The sequence below is a fragment of the Ochotona princeps genome, chromosome 18, assembly GCF_030435755.1.
Source record: "Ochotona princeps isolate mOchPri1 chromosome 18, mOchPri1.hap1, whole genome shotgun sequence".
NCBI lineage: Eukaryota > Metazoa > Chordata > Mammalia > Lagomorpha > Ochotonidae > Ochotona > Ochotona princeps.
In genome coordinates, this window is record NC_080849.1 from 51,351,764 (window position 1) to 51,373,265 (window position 21,502).

Genomic DNA, 21,502 nt, shown 5'->3' on the forward strand with positions numbered 1-21,502 from the left:
ATGAAGACTCTAGTTGCCAAACCAGGCGTACCACCTACAACAGCAAGACCAAAGCTCTCTCTCTTGTTCTCACTCTATCCATGGCTTTCACTTGTGTAGATTCAACCAATTGTGGATGAGAAATATTAAAAAAAACAAAAAAGGCGAGCAATTGTACTGAGCATGTTTTGAGTTTTCTTTTCCTATTTCTTATAGAAAGCAGTAATAGCCCCTATTTACATACTGCTTACTTTGGATTAAGTATTATCAAAGGTTATTTAAAATATCCAGGAGGATGTGTGTAAGTCACAGGCAAATTCTAGGCCATTTTATAGGAGAGACCTGACATGCTGCAGACTTCAATCAGTGGGGGTCTGGGAGCCGATTCCCCAGGGATGTGCAAAGACAACTGTACGTGTAGCCCACTGAAAGCAAAGACAAGTGCATGGCAGAGCAGGTCAGGCCCAGCTGCTTCACTTCCAATCCCGCTTCCTGCTAATGTGCACCCTGGGAGGCAGCAGGGCATCAAGGGTGGCGTAAGTATTTGGGCCCCTGCCACCCACAAGACAAACCCCAATGGAGTTCCTGGCTCCTGGCCTCTGCCTGCCTCCCCCCGGCTGCCACAGACATTTGGAATGTGAGCCGGCAGATAAAGGTGGCTTTCTCTCTCTCTCTCTCTTCCCTTTTCTCTGTCACTCTGCCTTTCAAATAAATATTTTTGTAAAAAGAAAAAAACAGGGCCCGGCACCGTGGCCTAGCAGCTAAAGTCCTCACCTTAAAAGTGCTGGGATCCCATATGGCTGCCGGTTCTAATCCCGACAGCTCCACTCCCCATCCAGCTCCCTGCTTGTGGCCTGGGAAAGCAGTTGAGGATGGCCCAATGCATTGGGACCCTGCACCCACGTGGGAGACCCAGAAGAGGCTCCTGGTTCCCGGCTTCGGATCGGCACAGCACCGGCCCGTTGCGGCTCACTTGGGGAGTGAATCATCGGACTGAAGATCTTCCTCTCTCTCTCCTCCTCTCTGTATATCTGACTTTGTAATAAAATAAATAAATCTTTACAAAAAAAAAAAGAGAAAACAATTCTGAGTGTGTCCTATAATCAACGTTATTTTTACTAATAAGCAAGAAGGAAATTTTCTCCCTGGCAAGATGTAAGATTAAGTGTTAGAAATCCATAGAATTTTGTAGAGGTATTTTGAAACCTGAATTTAAATTTTATACCTTTACAAGGTTTTTAATAATTTTATTACTAGAGGCAAAGGGGTAGTCTATTGACTCAAAAACAAAAACATAATCTTTTTTTTAAAGATTTATTTTAGTTTTATTGGAAACTCAGATATACAGAGAGGAGAGAGAGAGAGCAAGAGGAAGATCATCTGTCCAATGATTCACTTCCCAAGTGACCACAATGGTCAGAGCTAAACCAATCTGATGCCAGGAACCTAGAGCCTCTTCCCAGTCTCCCACACGGGTATAGGGTCCCAAGGCTTTGGGCCGTCCTCGACTGCTTTCCCAGGCCACACGCACGGAGCTGGATGGGAAACGGGACCACAGGGACACGAACCAGCGAACCAGCGCCCACATGGGATCCTGGCATGTGCAAGGTGAGGAGTTTAGCTGCTAGGTTACCACGCCAGAGAAAAAATATTTTTTAAAGATTTGAAAAACATGATGACAGAGAGGGAGAGCCAAAGCTCTTCCATCAGCTAGTTCACTCCCTTGATGGCTGTGACATCCAGGGCCAGGCAAAGCTGAAGCCAGGAGCAAGGAGCTCCATTCATGTCTTCCACACAAGCAGCAGGTGCCCCAGCATGGGACCAGCTTCTGCTGCCTTATCAGCCACGTTAACAGAGAGGTGCAGCAAACAGCTGGACCATGAACAGGTGTTCCAATATGAAATACCAGTGATGCAGCCATGGCTTAACTCACTGCCATGCAACACCAGTTCCAACAGCACAATTTTAAAAGGATTAAATGTGTATTGCGGGCTTGGCAGCGTGGCCTAGTGGCTGAGGTCCTCGCCTTGATCCCATATGGCCGCTGGTTCTAATCCCAGCAGCTCCATTTCCTCTCTATCTCTCCTCCTCTCAGTACATCTGACTTTGTAATAAAAATAAAATAAATCTTAAAAAAAAAATGTGTATTGCAAAGGCAGAGTTACAGAGAGAGAGAGATCTTCAAACCACCATTTCACTTACCAAATCACAGGACCAGCCTGAGCTGGACCAATACAAAGCCAGCAGCCAAGAACTTCTTCCAGGTCTCCCACGTGGGTGCAGAGGCCCAAGGACGTGAGCCACTCTCTGCTGACACTTTTGCAGGCCCTAAGAAGGGAGCTGGATGGAAAGTGGAGCAGCTGGGACTTGAACCGGTGCCTCTATGGGATGCTAGCACAGCAGGTAGCAGCTTAATTCACTGTGACACAGCACTGGCCATCCCAACAATGTAAATTTAATCGAACATTATTTGATTTATGAAATCTCACTTTTATGTTCTTCTAATACTGAAAAGAAAAATGCTTAGTTGATTACTAATACGTTATTCACTATTAGAGATCTAGAGAAAGCTGTTTCATTAAAATTTGAACTACTTAAAAAGACAGAAGTATTTTACAGTTATATAAACAGCTTGACCTATCTAAGACTTATAAATAGCAAAATCCTCCGCAAAAGCGATGCTTAACTTGCCGAATCAGTAAGTAAATAAGATAGGTGAATTAATGTAAATACTTAAGAAACAGGTTATACATATTTTAATTAAAGATATATTAATTTTCACAGTGAAAGAAAATCCTTAACAGATTAGCGAGAAATCTGTCCTAACTAAGCCCTTGCCCAGAAGCTCCAGTGTGTAATGAAAGGGAACCAAAAAAGGGTTCTAGGCTGCACAGTCTCCATGTCTCCTGATACATTTGTTTAAAAGAGTTTCTGCCCATTCAGGCTGTTGGCTTAGTCGCTGAGGTGCAGGATGCAGGGCCCGGCATGATAGTGTAGTGGTTAAAGTCCTCTCCTTGATCGCCAGGATCCCTTGTGGGCACCGGTTCTAATCCCGGCAGCTCTACTTCCCATCCAGCTCCCTGATTGTGGCCTGGGAAAGCAGTCGAAGATGACCCAAAGCCTTGGGCCCCTGCACCCATGTGGGAGATTTGGAAGATGTTCCTGGTTCCTGGCTTTGGATTGGCCCAGCACCAGCTGTTGCGGCCACTTGGGGAATGAATCATCGGATGGAAGATCTTCTTGTCTGTCTCTCCTCCTCTCTGCATATCTGACTTTGCAATAAAAATGAATAAATCTTTAAAAAAAGAAAAGATGCAGGATGCATTGGGCAGCACTGTGGCATAACAGGCTAAGCCTCCACCTACAGCCCCACCTGCAGTTCCCTGTGGGCATGGCTTCAAGCCCCATCTACTAGGCTTCAGAGTCAACTCCTTCCTGCTGCTGGTGGTGCGGGGGCAGGCAGCAGGCAGATGACCTGGGCGCTCCAGCCGCTGGACCCACATGGGAGATCCTGATGAAGCACTTCAGCCATTTGGGGAGTGAACCGATGGAGGGACGATTCTCTCTCTCGCTCTGTGGCTTTCAAATAAATAAAATTATTAAAAAAGCAAGATTCAAGATGCAGACTGGGATGCCATCCTGTATCAGACGGACTGCCTGGGTTTGAGTCCTGCCTCTGCTTGAGTCCAGCTTCCCGCAAGGCAGCGGGGATAGCCTGAGAGGTTGGGTCCCCTCCACCCCATCTACCCTGGAGGAAGCCTTGTACCGAGCCCCGGCCCCTAGCTTCTTGAGTATTTGCAGAGTGAACCAGTGGGAGGGAGCTCTCTTATGCTCGTTCTCTCCCTGTTAAATAAAAGGAAGACAAACGAAGCACAGCAATTTGCCTCCACTCCACGGCCAGGCCTGGGGACAGTGAGTTTCTTCCTCCCCCACGTGCCAAGGATGAGGCGACATCTGGTTGTTGGACAACAGTTCATGTTCATTTCCTGTGTCATCATGTTCCCAGGGCCTGTCCGTTCCTCACCTGCCTCATGCTAGCATCTGAACACGTGGCGATACCAACTCCAGGCACAGTGGCCTTTTCCTTGTCGCCATGGTGACAATTCACTCTCCTGTCTCCATGGTGAGGTTTTGCAAGGACCCTCCAATTGACTTTATTTAAAATTCTAAATTTGCTGTTGATCACACACACACACACACAGAGCGCTGAGTTTCCTTAAAATAAGCCTCTGGTGTTATTTCAGAGGTACCATAAAAGCAGAAGGGGAAAATAGGAACCAGAAGTAAGGGTCATAGATCAGAACCTCTCCGGAAAGCTCACTTTATAGGCAATGAATTAGAATAGCAAGGTCAAATGAGGGGAAACAGAATTAAATGGACTACATAATTTCTTTATCTGACACCGATTTGTCAGAATTCATTTTTGAATTATTTAATTCAGAGAATAAATCATTGTTCAATGAGGTGTCACTTTTATGAATTAAAACTGCATAAATCATCAAAATTTCCTTTATTCAGGAAGTATATTTCACTCCGTATGACAGGCAGCTTACTCAGACGCCTGATTGTAGAGAAACCCACCGGCAGTGCGCTGACATGAGCTGGCACTCCCCACTGCAGCGGGGAGGGGCGAGGAATGTGCCTTGTGGGAAATCACAGAATTGCACAAGAAAAGCATAATACTGAATGGTCTCTCAGAAATATCCCAGGGGGCCTGGTGTTGTGGAAGCCTAGCGGCTAAAGTCCTCGCCTTGAATGCGCCAGGATCCCATATGGGCACTTGTTCATGTCCCGGCAGCCCTGCTTCCCATCCAGCTCCCTGCTTGTGGCCTGGGAAAGCAGTTGAGGACGGCCCAAAGCCTTAAAACCCTGCACCTGTGTGGGAGACCCGGAAGAGCTCCTGGCTCCTGGCTTCAGATCGGTTCAGCTCCGGCTGTTACAGTCACCTGGGGAATGAATCATTGGACGGAAGATATTTCTCTCTGTCTCTCCCCTGACTTTCCAATAAAAATAAATAAATATTTTTTTAAAATATCCAGGGAGCTCCTTTTGTTGAGGCTTACATTGGCAGCTGTCATCTGGCACAGTGGGTTAAGCCACCACTTGAAATAACAGCATCGGTGTCTGAGCAAATTCTGGCTGTTTTGCTTCCAATCCAGCTCTCCGCTAATGCACCTAGAATGCAGCAAAAGATGGCCCAAGTGCTTTGGCTCCTGCCACCCACATGGCGATTTGCGTGGAGCTCCCTGGCCCCTGGTTTTGGATTGGCCCAGTTCTGACTATTGTAGTCATTGGGGAATGGACCAGTAGGTGAAAGATTTCTTTCTTTTCTATATCTCCCTCTCTGTCATTTTACTTTTCAAAAACCCAAGCAAATCTATTTTAAACACACACACACAAAAAGATTTATGTTAATTTATAAACAGGATTGTTACACTGGGGGCTGCCCTGCGCATCTCTGCTCCAGAGACCGGCCCAGCAACAAACACATGGCTTGGGGGTTAGTGGAATCCTCCGTCTAGGAAGAGAAATACACAGAGTCTGGGCCCTTAGCACCAGCATCCCATACATGTCCTGCACGGATTCATTTCCCGGCTGCTCCGCTTCCCATCCAGCTCCCTGCTTGTGGCCTGGGAAAGCAGCACTGGATAGCCCAAAGCCTTGGGACCCTGCACCCACGTGGAAGGCCGAGAAGAAGCTCCTGGTTCTCAGCTTCCACCAGTCCATCTTACCCAGCATCCTCCTTCCCTCTGGATTTGCCCTCACGAGGCCATGCTGCAAACTACAACACCTCTAACTGCACTGTGTCTGGCGATGCTACCTGTGACCTGTGGATTGTTCCACTTATTCGTTTTGCATTAATCTGAGAGACAGAGAAAGCTCCCAGCCTCCCATATGCCTGCAATGGACAGGACTGAGTCGGCCTACAACCAGGAGCTAGGAGCTCAATCCGGGTCTCTCAGTGGCTCTCAGGGGCCCATTTATCTGGACTGTCATTGCTGTCTTAGTAGCTTCATGGCCAATCCTAAAAGCAGCTTATTTTTAATTCAGGCTTAATCATTATTTTTAATGTGCTATTTATCTTATTTTTTTTTTTTACCACATTTAACATCACCTATGCCTTTAGAACAAAGGACTTCTATTTTATTAGAAGATTTATTTGTTTTTATTGGAAAGTCAGATATACTGAGAGGAGGAGAGACAGAAAGCAAGATCGTCCATCTAATGGTTCATTCCCCAAGTGACCACAACGGCTGGAGCTGAGCCAATCAGAAGCCAGGAGCTGTTCCGGCTCTCCCACATGGGTACAGGGTCCTAAGGTTTTGGGCCATCCCCAACTGCTTTCCACAAGCAGGGAGCTGGATGGGAAGTGGGGCTGCCAGGACATGAACCAGTACCCATACAGGATCCTGGTGTGTTCAAGGCAAGGACTTTAGCTGCTAGGCCACTGCACCGACCCCTCTTCTATTTTTTTAAAAGATTATTATTATTATTAATTGGAAAGTCAGTTTCAAAGAGAGAAGGAGAGACAGAGAGGAAAGATCTTTCGTCTTCTGATTCAGTCCTCAAGTGGCCACAACAACCAGAGCTGAGCCAATCTGAAGCCAGGAGCCAGGAACTTCTTCCAGGTCTCCCACATAGGTGCAGGATCCCAAGGCTTTGGGCTGTCCTTGACTGCTTTCCCAGGCCACAAGCAGGGAGCAGGATGGGAAGTGAAGCAGCCATGACACTAACCAGCATCTATATGGGATCCTGGTGCATTGAAGGCAAGGACTTTAGCCACTAGGCTACCACACCGGGTCCAGAACCGTCTTCTATTATCATGAGGGTCTAGTCCTGTAAACAGACCTTCTTATTAAATACTTATTCTTCTAAAAACAATTGTAAATATTACAAGGAGTCACTGGGAAGAAAACAGAGTGTGTTTGACCCTCCACGGATCTGCTTGGGTCTGATCTTGTGTGTTGTTTTTGTTTTGTAATTTTTAAAAAGATGTATTTTAGAGGCATAGAAAGGCAGAAGGGATATAGGGGAGAGCGATTGAAACCCCATCCACTAAGTTACTACTCATTAAGTCAGAGCTGAAGCCCAGAGCCAAGGACTTAATCTGGGCTTCCAACATGGGACCCAACTATTTGATTATCTCTGCAGCCTCCCTGAGTTGACATCCACAGCAAGCTGGGATTAGGAACTGGAACTGGGAGTCAAATCCAGCCACCCAATGTGTAACACAGCATCTTTGCAGCTAGGCCACAGCTAGGCCAGGAATCAGCCTCTTTTATGTTGTTCTAAAGCTACTTAGCATCCGGAACTCATCTGAAGGCAAAGTTGGTGGGAAGGAGTGGTTCCTGTGCAGCTTCAGCATTCCATTCTCTGTTTCTGCATCTCCCATACCTGTTACAGTATCAGTGGCCAAGTGTGTGTCAAACACTGACACCAAGTCCCTGAATCAGTTGGTCTTGGGTAGCATGGTTGGCATCCTGCACAGACCAAAGATCAAGTCCAGGGTGGTATTGGCCCAAGAGCAGCAAATTGTAAGCTTGTGTAACTCAGTCTGTTATCCAAGAGGCAGCATTGTAAGGATGGGGAGTGTCCTCCCCCAAAAACAACACCTGCTTGTTCTGGATAGTTGGAAATCATAGCTTTAGGTGGGGTGAGCCTGAGAGTAGTGGTGTTAGAAATACTAAAGGTGGGCATGGTGCAGTGGCCTAGCGGCTAAAGTCCTCGCCTTGAACGCGCCAGGATCCCATATGGACGCCGGTTCTAATTCCGGCAGCTCCACTTTCCATCCAGCTCCCTGCTTGTGCCCTGGGAAAGCAGTTGAGGATGGTCCAAAGCCTTGGGACCCTATACCCGCGTGGGAGACCTGGAAGTTCTTGGCTCCTGGCTTCGTATTGGTGCAATACCGACTGTTGCAGTCACTTGCAGAGTGAATCATGGGATGGAAGATCTTTCTCTCTGTCTCTCCTCCTCTCTATATACCTGACTTTGCAATAAAAATAAAATCAATCTTTTTTTTTTTTTAAAGAAATACTAAAGGCTTGGGCCCGGTGTGGCAGCCTAGCTGCTAAAGTCCTCACCTTGAACACGCAAGGATCCCATAAGGGCACTGGTTCTAATTCTGGCGGCCCCGCTTCCCATCCAGCTCCCTTTTCTGGCCTGGAAAAACAGTCAAGGATGGCCCAAAGCCTTGGGACCCTGCACCCGTGTGGGAGACCTGGAAGTTTCTGGCTCCTGGCTTTGGATCAGCACAGCTCCAGCCGTTGCGGTCACTTGGGGAGTGAATCATAGGACAGAGGATCTTCCTCTCTGTCTCCTCCTCTTTATATTTATCTGACTTTCCAATAAAAATAAATAAATCTTTAAAAATAATACTAAATGTTCAATCACCTCTCTGTTTAAATAGGCATCACTGAACAGCATCTTGGTCACAAGGCATTCCATACTGGGGGTGTATTTTGCACTGGATCTCTTTACAAGTGCTATTCAGTCCCTAACATGGTAGTCAACGAAAGAGAAACATCTCCTTCCCAACGTGATGTACATACTAATCCTAAGGATTTGGGTATATGTTGCAAGGCAAGGAGGAACTTAAAGTTATCAGTTACGAATCAGCTGATCTTAGAATGAAAGTTTATACAGGATCATACAGTGGGCCTCCAGGCATTACAAGAGACTTTGAAAGTGGCAGTGCGGAAGAAAGGAAGGATCAGACTTTAGGAGAGATCAGAAGATGATGAACAGATGGAAGAAAGGGCCACACACCAAGGAAGGCAGGTGGCCCTTCCAGCAATTGGCAAAGGTGAGTAAAGCAGATTGCCCCTGGAGCCTGCCAGCACTGCAGCCAGCACTTTGGGTAACCCAAAGTCCTCGCCTTGAACACGCCCCGGGAACCCATGTGGGCGCCGGTTCTAATCCCAGCAGCTCCACTTCCCATCCAGCTCCCTGCTTGTGGCCTGGGAAAGCAGTCGAGGATGGCCCAAAGCTTTGGGACCCTGCACCCACCTGGGAGACCCGGTTGAGGTTCCTGGTTCCCGGCATCGGATCGGCGCGCGCCGGCCCGTTGCGGCTCACTTGAGGAGTGAAACATCGGATGGAAGATCTTCCTCTCTGTTTCTCCTCCTCTCTGTATATCCGGCTTTCCAATAATAATAAATCTTAAAAAAAAAAAAAAAAAAAAAAGTAAAATCCAGAAGGAAACAACAGGAAATGAAATGCCCATTATTCTAATTTGGACAAAGACATAGTGGTTCGTTCTTCCTGTGCCACTGCGAGACATGAGCACCAATTTGTTTTGGAAACTGAGTCAGGTGACCAAACTTAGAGAGAATAACAAACATTTCACATCACCAAGGTGGATTCTTAAGAAGACAAAAGAAACTCAACGGTGGTGGAGTGTCTCACTTGCAAGGCCCTGGTAAGGACCCCTGCAATCTGGGGACACACTGGCACAAGGAGTTCTCTTTCTTGTTAAATTCTCCAACGTTGCACGGGTTCCAGGCCCCAGGACACAGACCCCTCCTAGGAAACCTCCCCACCACAAGCTTTCACTGTGCTTGTGTGTCAGCTGAGACCTGGGTGGGACTATGGCTAGGGATGCCATGGGCATCAGTACAAGTACCAGCTGCTTCACTTCCTTTCCAGGTCCCTGCTGATGGACTTGAATGGGGTTCCTGGCATCTGGCCAGGATCCAGCCATGGCCATCGTAGACATTTTGAGAAGTGAACCAGTGGTTGAACAATCTCTCTTCCTCTCTTTCTATGGCTCTTTCAAATAAATAAAGAGAAAGAAAGAAAGAAAGAAAAAAAGAAAGAAAGAAAGAAAGAAAGAAAGAAAGATAGGTAGGTCGGTCCCACTGTTTTCATTTGCCTTCTTAAGAATCCACCTTGGTGATGTGAAACGTTTGTTATTCTCTCTAAGTTTGGTCACCTGACTCAGTCTCCAAAACAAATTGGTGCTCATGTCTGAAAGAAAGGAAGGAAGGAAGGAAGGAAGGAAGGAAGGAAGGAAGGAAGGAAGGAAGGAAGGAAGGAAGGAAGGAAGGAAGGAAGAAAGAAAGAAAGAAAGAAAGAAAGAAAGAAAGAAAGAAAAGAAAAGAAAAGAAAAGAAAAGAAAAGAAAGAAAGAAAGAAAGAATCTAAACTGAATGTGCCCATGGGACCCTGGTACACTATTAATGTGTAATTGAAAGAGTGTTAGTGATATTGCTCAGGTACTTTATAGGTTAAATGGACTTTTTTGTGGGCCGACCAGAGAGACACAAGCCCAGAGAGAATATTGTGTCCATGTGGAGCATATTCCAAGTACCAGATCAACCAAAGAAGAAATTGTCTGGGCACCATGAACAGAAGTAACCTTCACCAAGACCATACAAGACCACATGAACAGATCTCGCTCTTCCTTCAAAGTCAGACTCTCTACTCTGGAGCCTTCCAGGCTTGACTCTAAGCCAGGACAAACCTCTACATCCCCAATCTCAGCACGCTTCTCCCCACCTCTCCCGCGGCACCTCCTGCCTCCTCCCTACACTTACTGCTGTGTGTGCACGTGACTTAGCCTGTCTCCAAGGAGAAATCCCTTTTCTTACTTATCCTGCAATCCTTTTAGCACCTACAGCTGGGAGTCTAGATAGTGACTGACTGAATGTGTGAAGGGACTGGTGATTAAACAGGTGAAATCAGTTACGGGTCCATTTGGCCTCGGAGAGCTGAATTCCTTACGTGTCTCTTTTCTCTAGCAACTAATTACACAGCATATTCCCACTGACAAGGTCTGGCTTTGCACCTGTTCTCCCCAGGGGGTCTCGCTTCTTTGAGAGGGTATTGTGGTCTCTATTTTGTATGTACTCTCTGGTGGTGACCCTCAAGACTTGCTCAGAATAGAAGCTCAGCGAACAATGAATGGTTCTTCAGGAAGAAGCCTACAGAGTCTGTCGGATCACACAGTTATTAAGCATGAACACGTCCTGATGTACCAGTCAGCCATTTACTCTCAGGAAAAACAAGCTCCCCAGAGACTTACGGCTGGTAGGTACAACGGACAGTTTCCTCATCTTTACTGCTGACACTAGGCACGGCTGCTCCAGCACTCTAGAAAGAGCTGGGAACAAAAAAGCAATTTCAGGCCCAGCATGGTAGCCTAGTGACTAAAGTCCTCGCCTTGAACGTGCCCCCGGATCCCATATGGGTGCCACTTCTAATCCTGGCAGCCCCACTTCCCATCCAGCTCCCTGCCTGTGGTCCCTGGGAAAGCAGTCGAGGACGACCCAAAGCCTTGGGACCCTGTACCTATATCATAGACCTGGAACAACCTCCTGGCTCCTGGCTTTGGATTGGATAGGCTCAGCTTTGGCCGTTGTGGCCGCTTGGGGAGTGAATCGCTGGACGGAAGATCTTCTTCTTTGTATATCTGGCTTTGCAATAAAAAGAAATAAAAACGGGCATCTGAGCTATCAATGAAGAGCCTTTGGCATTACTGGAGTGCTTGGATGGGACTCCCAGCTTGTTCCTTACCAGCTTCCTGCTAATTCAGACTGTGGGAGTCAGTCAGTGGTGTGGTTCAGGAAGTTGGGTCCATGCTCCTCACGTGTGAGACCTGGATTGAGTTCCCAGATCCTAGCCAAAGCCTGTTTACAATTTCCTGCTAATTCATGTGTGAGGCAGCAGGTGATGGTCAAGTACTTGGGACCCTGCCAGCCATGTGGAAGACCTGCGTGGAATTCCTTGGCTCCTGGCTTCAACATGGCCCATTTCCAGCTGTTACCGCCATTTGCAGAATGGACCAGTAAATGGAAGTTCTTCCTATCTCTCTGCCATCTAGATAAATAAATCTTAGGAAAAAGAAGAGGACGAGGATGAAGAGGGAGGTTGAAGAAGAGGAAGAGGAGGAGGAGGAGGAGAAGAAGCATCTGGAAATCTCAGAAGCAGGAAAAGTAAAGGCCCAACCCCTAGTCCAAGGCGAAAGGCCTGAGCACCCCTAGAAGGCCACTGGCGCAAGGTTCGGAAATCAAATGTGAAAAACCTGGAGTTTGACATCCCTGAGCAGCAGCAGGAGAAACGCACCTGCTCCCAAAGAAGTTGGAGAGCCAGAGTTTCCTCTTTCTTCTTGCTCTCTGTTCTGTCTGAGCTTCCAATAGACAGACGTGCAGCTCATCTCCAGGGCCAGTCCTCTCCGTGGTTCACTGAGCCACACAGCAGCCCCCTCCTGAAGCACACCCAGGCGCCAGACTTGACCAGTCAGGTGGACACCAGGAGTAACCCAAATATATAGGAAATTGGCACTTCTCTTGTAGGAAATGAGTATTGTGAGTGTTTCCTCCCTGTGGACCCAGTGAGAAGTTGTCAGAATTCATTTCCTTTTTGTGCCTTGTTAGAAATCTTAAGCAACAACACAGGGCTGGTCCTCACTCAAGTAGGCTTCTCCCTGTAGGCGGGAGTCATAAGCAAGGTGCACCGCTTTGGTTCCAGGAAATTTACCTTGCCAAATAGTTTCGCCTCTAGGCCATTATCAAGAACATTCTCTTTTTCTTTCTTTTTTCTCAAATTGGTTAGAAACAAAATATTAAGGAAGAAATTCCATGCATTTTTCAGAACAAGATAAGATGAAGTGGGTAGCCAGTTCAGAAGCTAGTATACGGTATCATAGGCCTCACTGTAACATCTAATCAGAGCAAGAAACCCTGAGTCAGTGCCACATGAGCAAGGAACGGAGGCTGCGTGGGGATCCAGCCACCATAGGCTCACACGTTGGGTCAATGCCACCATCTTGCCCCAGACCAACCCCTACATTTACAGATGAGGAAAACTAGCCCAGAAAAGGTGTGCAAGGTGAGGACCTCCTTCTATCACCTTTGCCAGGCTGCTGCTAATGACAGGCTTCAGAACGAGACACTCCTGCATGCACACTCAGTCCTGATCCATGCTCATTTTGCAACCTTGGGCAAGCTACTTAACTATCCTAAACTTTAATTTTTCTCTCTTCAATGTTCTATCATTGAAGACATTACTTCCTCAATATTCTAAACTGTTTTTAAAATTTATGTATTCATTTATTGAGTTGTAAGGCAGAGCAACAGAGAAAGGAAAAGAGAGGGAGAGAGTTTCCATGTGCTAGTTCATTCTCTACATGTCCACAATAGGCAGAGCTGGGCCAGGCTGAAGCCAGGAGCCAGAGGTCCATCCAGGCCTTCCCCACAGGTGCTGGATGCTCAGGCACTTGAGCTGTCATCCATTGCCTTCCAGGTGCATCAGCAGGGGGCTGAATCTGAAGCAGAGCTGCTGGAATTCCAATTGGCCCGCTCATCTAGGATGCTGGCAGCACAGGTGGTGGCCTAACCCACTGTGTCACAGCACTGGCCCCTGAGAATGTTTTGTGAGGATTAAATCCAATATGTCAATACATATTGAGATATAACGCAAAATAAGCGATGTTACTATTTCTTCACATCCATATTCCAAAGGGAGACTGAACATTGTACAGCATGCAGGTTGTGTTTTGCTGAATCTTTAGCTTAGAAGGATCTCTGGTTTTAGGATATTAAGATTGGTTGGCAGCTCCTCACTTCTCAGCATGGCACCAACTGACTTTTGAAGGAGCCAGGAGGTGATGGGGTTAGCCACCGCCACTTCCCCTTTGTTCCCAGCCTCCTCCACCCCTTCCAGCTGACTCGCTGCTCATTGTGAACCCTGCCACACTTTAAGTTTGACTTCCTGATAAGAAATGGGGGAGTATCAATGTCACTCACTCCTATTATTTGTCCTAGACTTTGAGATTGCCTGGAACTGTGACTCATGCATGATACAGCTGAACAGCTCCTTACAGACTGGAATTTCCTGGAGCACACTCACTGAATGTCAAGGGTTCATTTTCCAGACTGGGAAGGAGAAAATGAGGCACACAAAGAGCAGCGGGATCTTTCCTCAAGCCTTCCTTGACCCCTCCTTGTTGTGTGAGGAAACCTACAGGTTAGATGTTCCCCATTGGTGGTCTCTTAGTTAGGAAATGGGTGGGCAATGCTGGTGCCGCCCACCTGAAGGTGTGGCCAAGACCTCGGCGGCACGCCTGGATGGTCTCACCAAGATTAGATGCCCTTGATGACCGAGCTCAGGAGGCTTTTTAAAATTGGATCTCAGGAGACTTTTGCAGTCTCTCTTGAGTTGTTTATGTAACTGGAGCAATTAAAAAAAAAAACTCATATAGTTGTGCAAGGAACAATTATCAATGGCGTTCAAGACATTGAGATGCACCGCCCTAGCAATAGGCCAAAGAAACAATGTTATCAGGGGAGATCACTGTTGATGCTGGATGGCGCTGCTTATTTCAGAGATCAAAGTCCATATTTTTTTTTGTGAGTTACATAGATAACTTGTGTTCTGGTGCCAGTCTGTTAATTATCTATGAAAATACCCAGGTTTTATTTTCCAGAATTAGACACTGTAGTGTCTTGCTCAATTTCTCGAACTGTTACTTGAGAGGATCCTCTATTAGAGAGTTCCATTTTTGAACATTCTGATAGATGGACCTCTTGAAATATACCTTGGTGGTATCCAGCAGTACACTTCTCACATTGTTGGCGCTGCATGCTGGAAACAGAGTGGGGGCTGATCCCTGAAAAGCAATGAGGGCTTGTTAGACAGTGGGCACTGCTGGCTTGGTGTCTCCATGACAGAAGACAAAAGCATGTTGACCAATAGGGTTTCAATCCTTTATTTAATTGAATGAACTGTTAGTAAACACAGAGTAGTTTTCCAAGAGACTCAGTCATCAGAACAGGACCACACCAAAAGTTTTGTAGAAAAGGAAGAAGAAAAGAGAACCAACAGGGACCAGTATAGTGGCCTAGCAGCTAAAGTCCTTGCCTTTCATGCACCGGGATCCCATATGGGCACCGATTCTAATCCCGGCTACCCTGCTTCCCACCCAGCTCCCTGCTTGTGGCCTGGGAAAGCAGTTGAGGACAGCTCAAAGCCTTGGGACCCTGCACCCGCGTGGGAGACCTGGAGGAACCGCCTGGCTTTGGATCAGCACAGCACCAGCCGCTGTGGTTACTTGGGGAGTGAATCATTGGACGGAAGATCTTCCTCTCTGTCTGTCCACCTCTCTGTATGTCTAACTTTCCAATAAAAATAAATAAATCTTTTAAAAAATGGAAAGAAGAGAGCCAACAAGGACTAGCAATTTCATCAAACAGCTGTTTGGTTTTGGGTAAGTATATCAATTTACTCTAAAATTATTTATAACTCCTGAATAAAGTTGTGTTGACTTATTGATGTGCAATGTATGCATAGTTCTGAGTATAGTTTATCAGATTTCAATAATGCAGGACCAGCGGCATGGCCTAGTGGCTCAAGTCCTCACCTTGAATGCACCAGGATCCCATATGGGCGCCGGTTCTACTCCCGGCAGCTCCACTTCCCATCCAGCTCCCTGCTTGTGGCCTGGGAAAGCAGTTGAGGACAGCCCAAAGCCTTGGGACCCTGCACCTATGTCATAGACCTGGAAGAACCTCCTGGGTCCTGGCTTCGGATTGGCTCAGCTTTGGCCGTTGTGGCCGCTTGGGGAGTGAACCATCGGACAGAAGATCTTCCTCTCTATCTCTCTTCTCTGTATATCTGACTTTGTAATAAAAATAAATAATTTAAAAGAAATAGATTTCAATAATGCATCATTTTCTAAAACGACCGAGTATCGGTTTAGAGGAGAGGGCAGTTGCCTTTCTGCCTAGTGAATGGTGTTCGGCATCCTGAGGAAGCATGTGTCCGTGGAGCACAGGATCTGTTCTTTTTGGTCTTAACACTACAGGCTGCATCGGTGAAGGGGCAGAAAACATGTTTGTCCTCTTGACAGAAAAATTTTTAGATTTGCTTTGATTTGAAGGAAATGAGTTGTAATAGAATTTTGCCAGATTTCCTCAAAATTCCCATCATTTCTATTTTCCATATGTGGTTTACTTCTTAGGTCTCCTATATGTAATTCTAAACTCCTTAGGATGAGAAAGGGAAACTAACACTGGGAGAGTGATACTGTTGAGTAGTTTACAGGGCACTTTAATACATGCTTCCATTTCATCCTTATCCCATAAGTCTAGTGGTAGGTGTAGCAGGAGCTGCGGTACAGAACGTAGTGTTATGCAGAAGGACATTGTGACCCTAGAAGGTCAGTGAGCACAGGAATATAACTGATTGGATAACATCTGTATGAGAACAGCTGGATGGATGCCATTTGTGTGACTGATTGAATATCCTTTGTATGAGAATAACTGGATGGGTACCTTTTGTGTAACTGGTTGGATGTCAGTTGTATGAGAACAACTGTGTGGGTACCATGCATACAGCTAAATAGATGTCATATGTATGAGAACAGCTGAGTGGATGGCATGTGAATGAGAACACTTGGTGGAATATACAAACAAAAGAGTTCCAAACAAAAGTATAAAAACAGTTGATGGGGCCTGGCGCAATAGTATAGCAGTTAAAGTCCTCGCCTTGAACGCACCAGGATCCCTTATGGGTGCCAGTTCTAATCCCGGCAGCTCCACCTCCCATCCAGCTCCCTGCTTGTGGCCTGGGAAAGCAGTCGAGGACGGCCCAAAGCCTTGGGACCCTGCGCCCGCATGAGAGACCTGGAAGAAGCTCCTGGGCTGCTGGGCTCCTGGCTTCGGATTGGCTCAGCTCCAGCAGTTGCGGCTGCTTGGGGAGTGAACCATCGGTCAGAAGATCTTCCTCTCTGTCTCTCCTCCTGTCTGTATATCTGCCTTTCCAGTAAAAATAAATAAATCTTAAAAAAAAATAAGGAAACAGTTGATAGGGTGTTGATAAGCTCAAAATCTCCTCATCCCATAAGACCCTTAGTGTATAAAATCTGATGCCATTAATAAACTTTGGCTTTCGACCATCAGTCAGCATCCACACGTGTTATTATCCGCTATGTGCACCAAGTCCATCCCTGCAGGACAGCAACAGTGTTACAGCTGTTCGAAGCGACCTTGTGGAAAAGACACTAGTTCCTATTCCTCCGCTTCCACTGTCTCTGCTATAAGTAAAAAATAAAGAGAGAGAGGGAAAGAAAGAGAAAGAAAAGAAAGAGAGAGAGAAAGAGAGAAAGGAAGAAAGAAAAAGAGAAGGAGGGAGGGAGGCTGGAAGGAAGGAACAGGAGAAAAGAGAAAAACAGAATTAGGGAACAGAAATTATTTTTTTGGAGAATATGACTGCATCAATATGAAGTCATTTGTATCTTGAGTGATTTTAAAATTCATATAGTATTATAAAGTTTATGTGAAGAACCAGAGAGGAGTTTTTCCAGGCAAAAATATAATCTGTTTTTCATCCGGAAATTATAACTTAAATAGGTTTAAAAGGGAAATACAGTCATAATGCACTTGAACTTACACATGGGGAACATTAAACTATTCCTGGATGTTTGGGCTTAATTATTTTAGAGGTGTATTTTAAGTGCAACGCTTTTCCCAATGATAATATTTTATTGGTACCCAACAATATCACTAGGAATTCACATATGCACTTTTGACTTTGTTATTTTTTAAAGATTTATTTATTACTTTTATTTAAAAATCAGATATATAGAGAGGAGGAGAGACAGAGAGGAAGTTCTTCCATCCACCGATTCACTCCCCAAACGGCTTCAGCGGCCAAAGCTGAGCTGATCCAAAACCAGGAACCAGGAGCTCTTCCAGGTCTCCCACATGGATGCAGGGTCCCAAAGCTTTGAACCATCCTCGACTGCTTTCTCAGGCCACAAGGAGGGAGCTGGATGGAAAGTGGGTCTGCCGGGACATAGGCCGGTGCCCATGTGGGCACAGACCGGGTCAGCAGACAGCCTAGGATGTTCTTCTTCCCTTTCATCAACACGAGAACAATGAGATCTTTCCTCAGGCCACTGAACTACATGCATAAGAGCGCATAACAAAGAACAATTCCAGGCAGACCCCCACGATCTTGGTCAGACATGGTCCCTCTGCAGTGAGAGGGCCAGGACGGAAGGCAGATGCTGCCTTTCCCAGCTGGACAAGTCACCAGGAAGAAAAGGCAAAAGGGCAGTTACTAAGTCATGCTTGACACATGACATTGGTCCCAGAAAGTCCTTCAGGGCCAGTTTCTGCATATTATCCTTGGTGCTGGTGCTGGGGTAGCACCTTGATCAGGAATACTGAAAACCTAACACCTCCTTAGCAGGCAAAGAATGCACCCCAAATCCTGGCACTGTAGACTTGTTATACCCTGAGATAAAAGTCAAGGAGGAAAGTCAAGATCCTCCAGATGACAACCTGGCTGAGAATTCTCCCCGGAGACAAATTATTAGTGTTAGAAATGGCGTTCCTTCCATTTGAAAGATTCCAGGCAGGATTCATGTGGACATGAGCTTCATATTTTATTTTATTTTACAAACTGCTACTTCAAAAATCCTGGTCTCCAGCATGGGTATTTAGTCCAGCAGTGGAGACCCTGGTTAGGAAACCCACGTGCTACAGCAGAGGGGCTGGGTTCGGGACCTGGCTCTGACTCCAGTCTGCAGTGTTGTGTTGTTGCAGGCCCTGGAGGGAAGCGGTAATGGCTGCAGTGACTGGGGCTCTGTCATTCACCTGCGAGGTCTGACTCGAGTTCGCAGCTCCTGGCTTCAGCCCAGGTCCATTCCAGTCGTTGTAGGCATTGGAATGGTGAACCAGAGGATGAGAGCTCAGGCTCCTTTTCTCTCAACCTGTTCAAGAAAAAATAGCTAATTTTAAAAAATAATCTGTTTTCCAGATAGCTAGGCAAGAAATTAAATGCATTTTTGAAAAGCTGATTTTATTTTTATTTGAAACATAGCATTGCAGAGAAAGAGAGAGAGGTTGTTCATCTGCTTGTTCAGCTACAACAGCTAGAGCTAGGTCAGGCTAGAGAAAGGAACCAGGAGCTTCTTACAGGTCTTTCATGTGGGTACAAAGGTCTAGGCACATGTACCGTCTTCTGCTGCTTTCCCAGACACATTAACAGGGAGCTGGATCAAAAGTGGATCAGGGGCCTGGCGGCATGACCTAGCTGCTAAAGTCCTTGCCTTGAACATGCCCCGGGATCCCATATGGGCGCCGGTTCTAATCCCAGCAGCTCCACTTCCCATCCAGCTCCCTGGGAAAGCAGTTGAGGACGACCCAAAGCTCTGGGACCCTGCACCCGTGTGGGAGACCTGGAGGAGGTTCCTGGTTCCCAGCTTCGCATCGGCACAGCACCTGCCGTTGCGCTCACTTGGGGAGTGAATCATCGGACGGAAGATCTTCCTCTCTGTCTCTCCTCCTCTATGTATATCTGACTTTGTAATAAAATAAATAAATAAATCTTTAAAAGAAAAACGTGAACTTGACCCATTTATTTTCACTTTATCATTAAATCTTCACATGATTCTGAACTGGTTTTCATGATCACCAATTTACAAAGGAGGAATCAGAGGCTCTGAGAATTGAAGTGGCTGAGTAGATTTTTTCAGCTCACAAAGAAGAAACTGAGGCAAGTGTTTAGACGCACATTTGGAAAAATTTCAAATTTTTGTTTCCAGAAAACTGGAAGCATATAGCAATATCTATCCATTCCCCAGACTTAACAATTCCTATTGAACATGCTTGCTTCATGTGTTTCTCTGGCCTTTTGTTTTGTTTGCTGAAAGTTTTTCTAGATATGTCACTTGACCTTAAATATTCAGAGTGAAGCTATATAAAACAAGAATATCTTCTTCACCTAACCCTAATGGCATCATCTCTCTAAATTTGATAGTAGTAATTCTTCTATTAAGTGATATCCAATTTCCCTGATTGCACCAACATCCTCTTTGACTGTTCACACCAAAATCCAGTTGAGAGTTATGTCTTATTTTGATTTTTCTCAAAAGTGAACATCCAGAGCGGTACTCCTTCCTCATGCTTTTAATCTCAACTTTGACTCACAGGAGCGACCTTGTTCTAGCTCATCTCCTTTCTAGAATTGTCTGTTTTCTCAAGATGCTGTTTAACTTGCTCCTCTATATCCTGTAATGCCAGTAAACTGGAAATTAGATGTTGAGACTTAATCATGTTCAGGTTAAACTTGTTCTCTCTCTGTTCTATCACCCTGGTTCTAAAAACCTTGTGAATAATGCTGCTCCGTTCAGCTTTGTCAGTGAGTTACTCGACTGGGGAATTTGGGATCCGTAAGGACACGGGCATGCCTTGGCAAGCTGTACAGCTTATCCACGTTTGCCTCCAAGTCTTTCCCTTGCCTCTTACCGAGTTATCTACAGACAGCCTATTGATTACTTTAGAAGACATCTTGTATGCGCATCCCTGTATTTACTAAGGCTCCTCTTAGGGAAATAAAAACTAAGTGCTGGGAATGGGTGTTGGCCTAGTGTCCCAATGCCAACAGAGGTGCCCGCATGTCCACATCGCAATGCTTTATGTCTGAGTCCCAGCTCCATCTCTGATTTCAGCTTCTTTTGAAGGCAAATTCTGGAAGGCAGCAGGTGATGGTTCAAATCCTTGGGTCCTTGCCCCGTGTGGGAGAACATGAAGGACCTTATGGCTTGTGGTTTTGGCTCTGATTGGGGTGTCACAGGCACTTGGGGAATGAATCAGCAGATGGGAGCTTTCTGTCTCTGTCCTCTCTATGTCCCTTTACCTATTAAATTAAAAAAACATATATATTTAAAAAAATGTTGTAATGTTACAAAAGCTCATGTGTATGCATTTTCTTTTTAAGAGGAGGAAATCTAAAAGAAAGCAATTGCTGATTTGATGCAAAGGTGTTAATGCTTTCACTACCAAATTTGTGTCTGTCAAGGTTCCCCAAGAAAATGTGTCAGAAAAACACATTGCTAGGCCCCGTTTAGATTGACATCCAGCAATCCGTGTTTCAAAACCCCCCAGGGGGCTCTGAAGCCTGCTACAGTTCTTCGCATTATGCAACTCACTCAGCAGGCAGCCAAGTGCCCTAATCCAAGAGGATCCATTGAATTGATTAAAGCGTGGCAATCGTATAATTTTCTCACTGTGATAGTTGTTGAGAATACCAAAGTGGTGTCCTTAAATAAGCATCATCTCTTTAGCTAACAGCTACAACCTAAACAAACATGCTAGGGGACTCTTTCGCACATTCTTGAGCCAGCCCTCTAGCCTGAGGCAGACGGGACACCATGGGACAAAGGACTGTGTAAAGGAACCGCAAGCCTGCAGGCCTGAGCCGGGGGTATTGGCTGCATGGCCACATTCACAAACACGTCATCTCTGCTCTTGTAACGCACTCCTCACAGGAAGGTGTGAGTCTGAATCAATGTTCATGCATTAACTGAAACAGAACTAGACGGAAAGCGCTCATCTGGCTGAATGAGTGTTTCCCAGAGGCAAGCTACAGGGCATCTTCTCCAGCCCTCATGTAAGGTCATTCATTTCATTAAATTAGCTTACCTGGAAATGCTTACATACAATAAAACTGGGGGGGGGGGTGTGGACAGAAAGGGGTGAAAGCATACCAAAAATATATACACAAATGAGTCCTTGTTT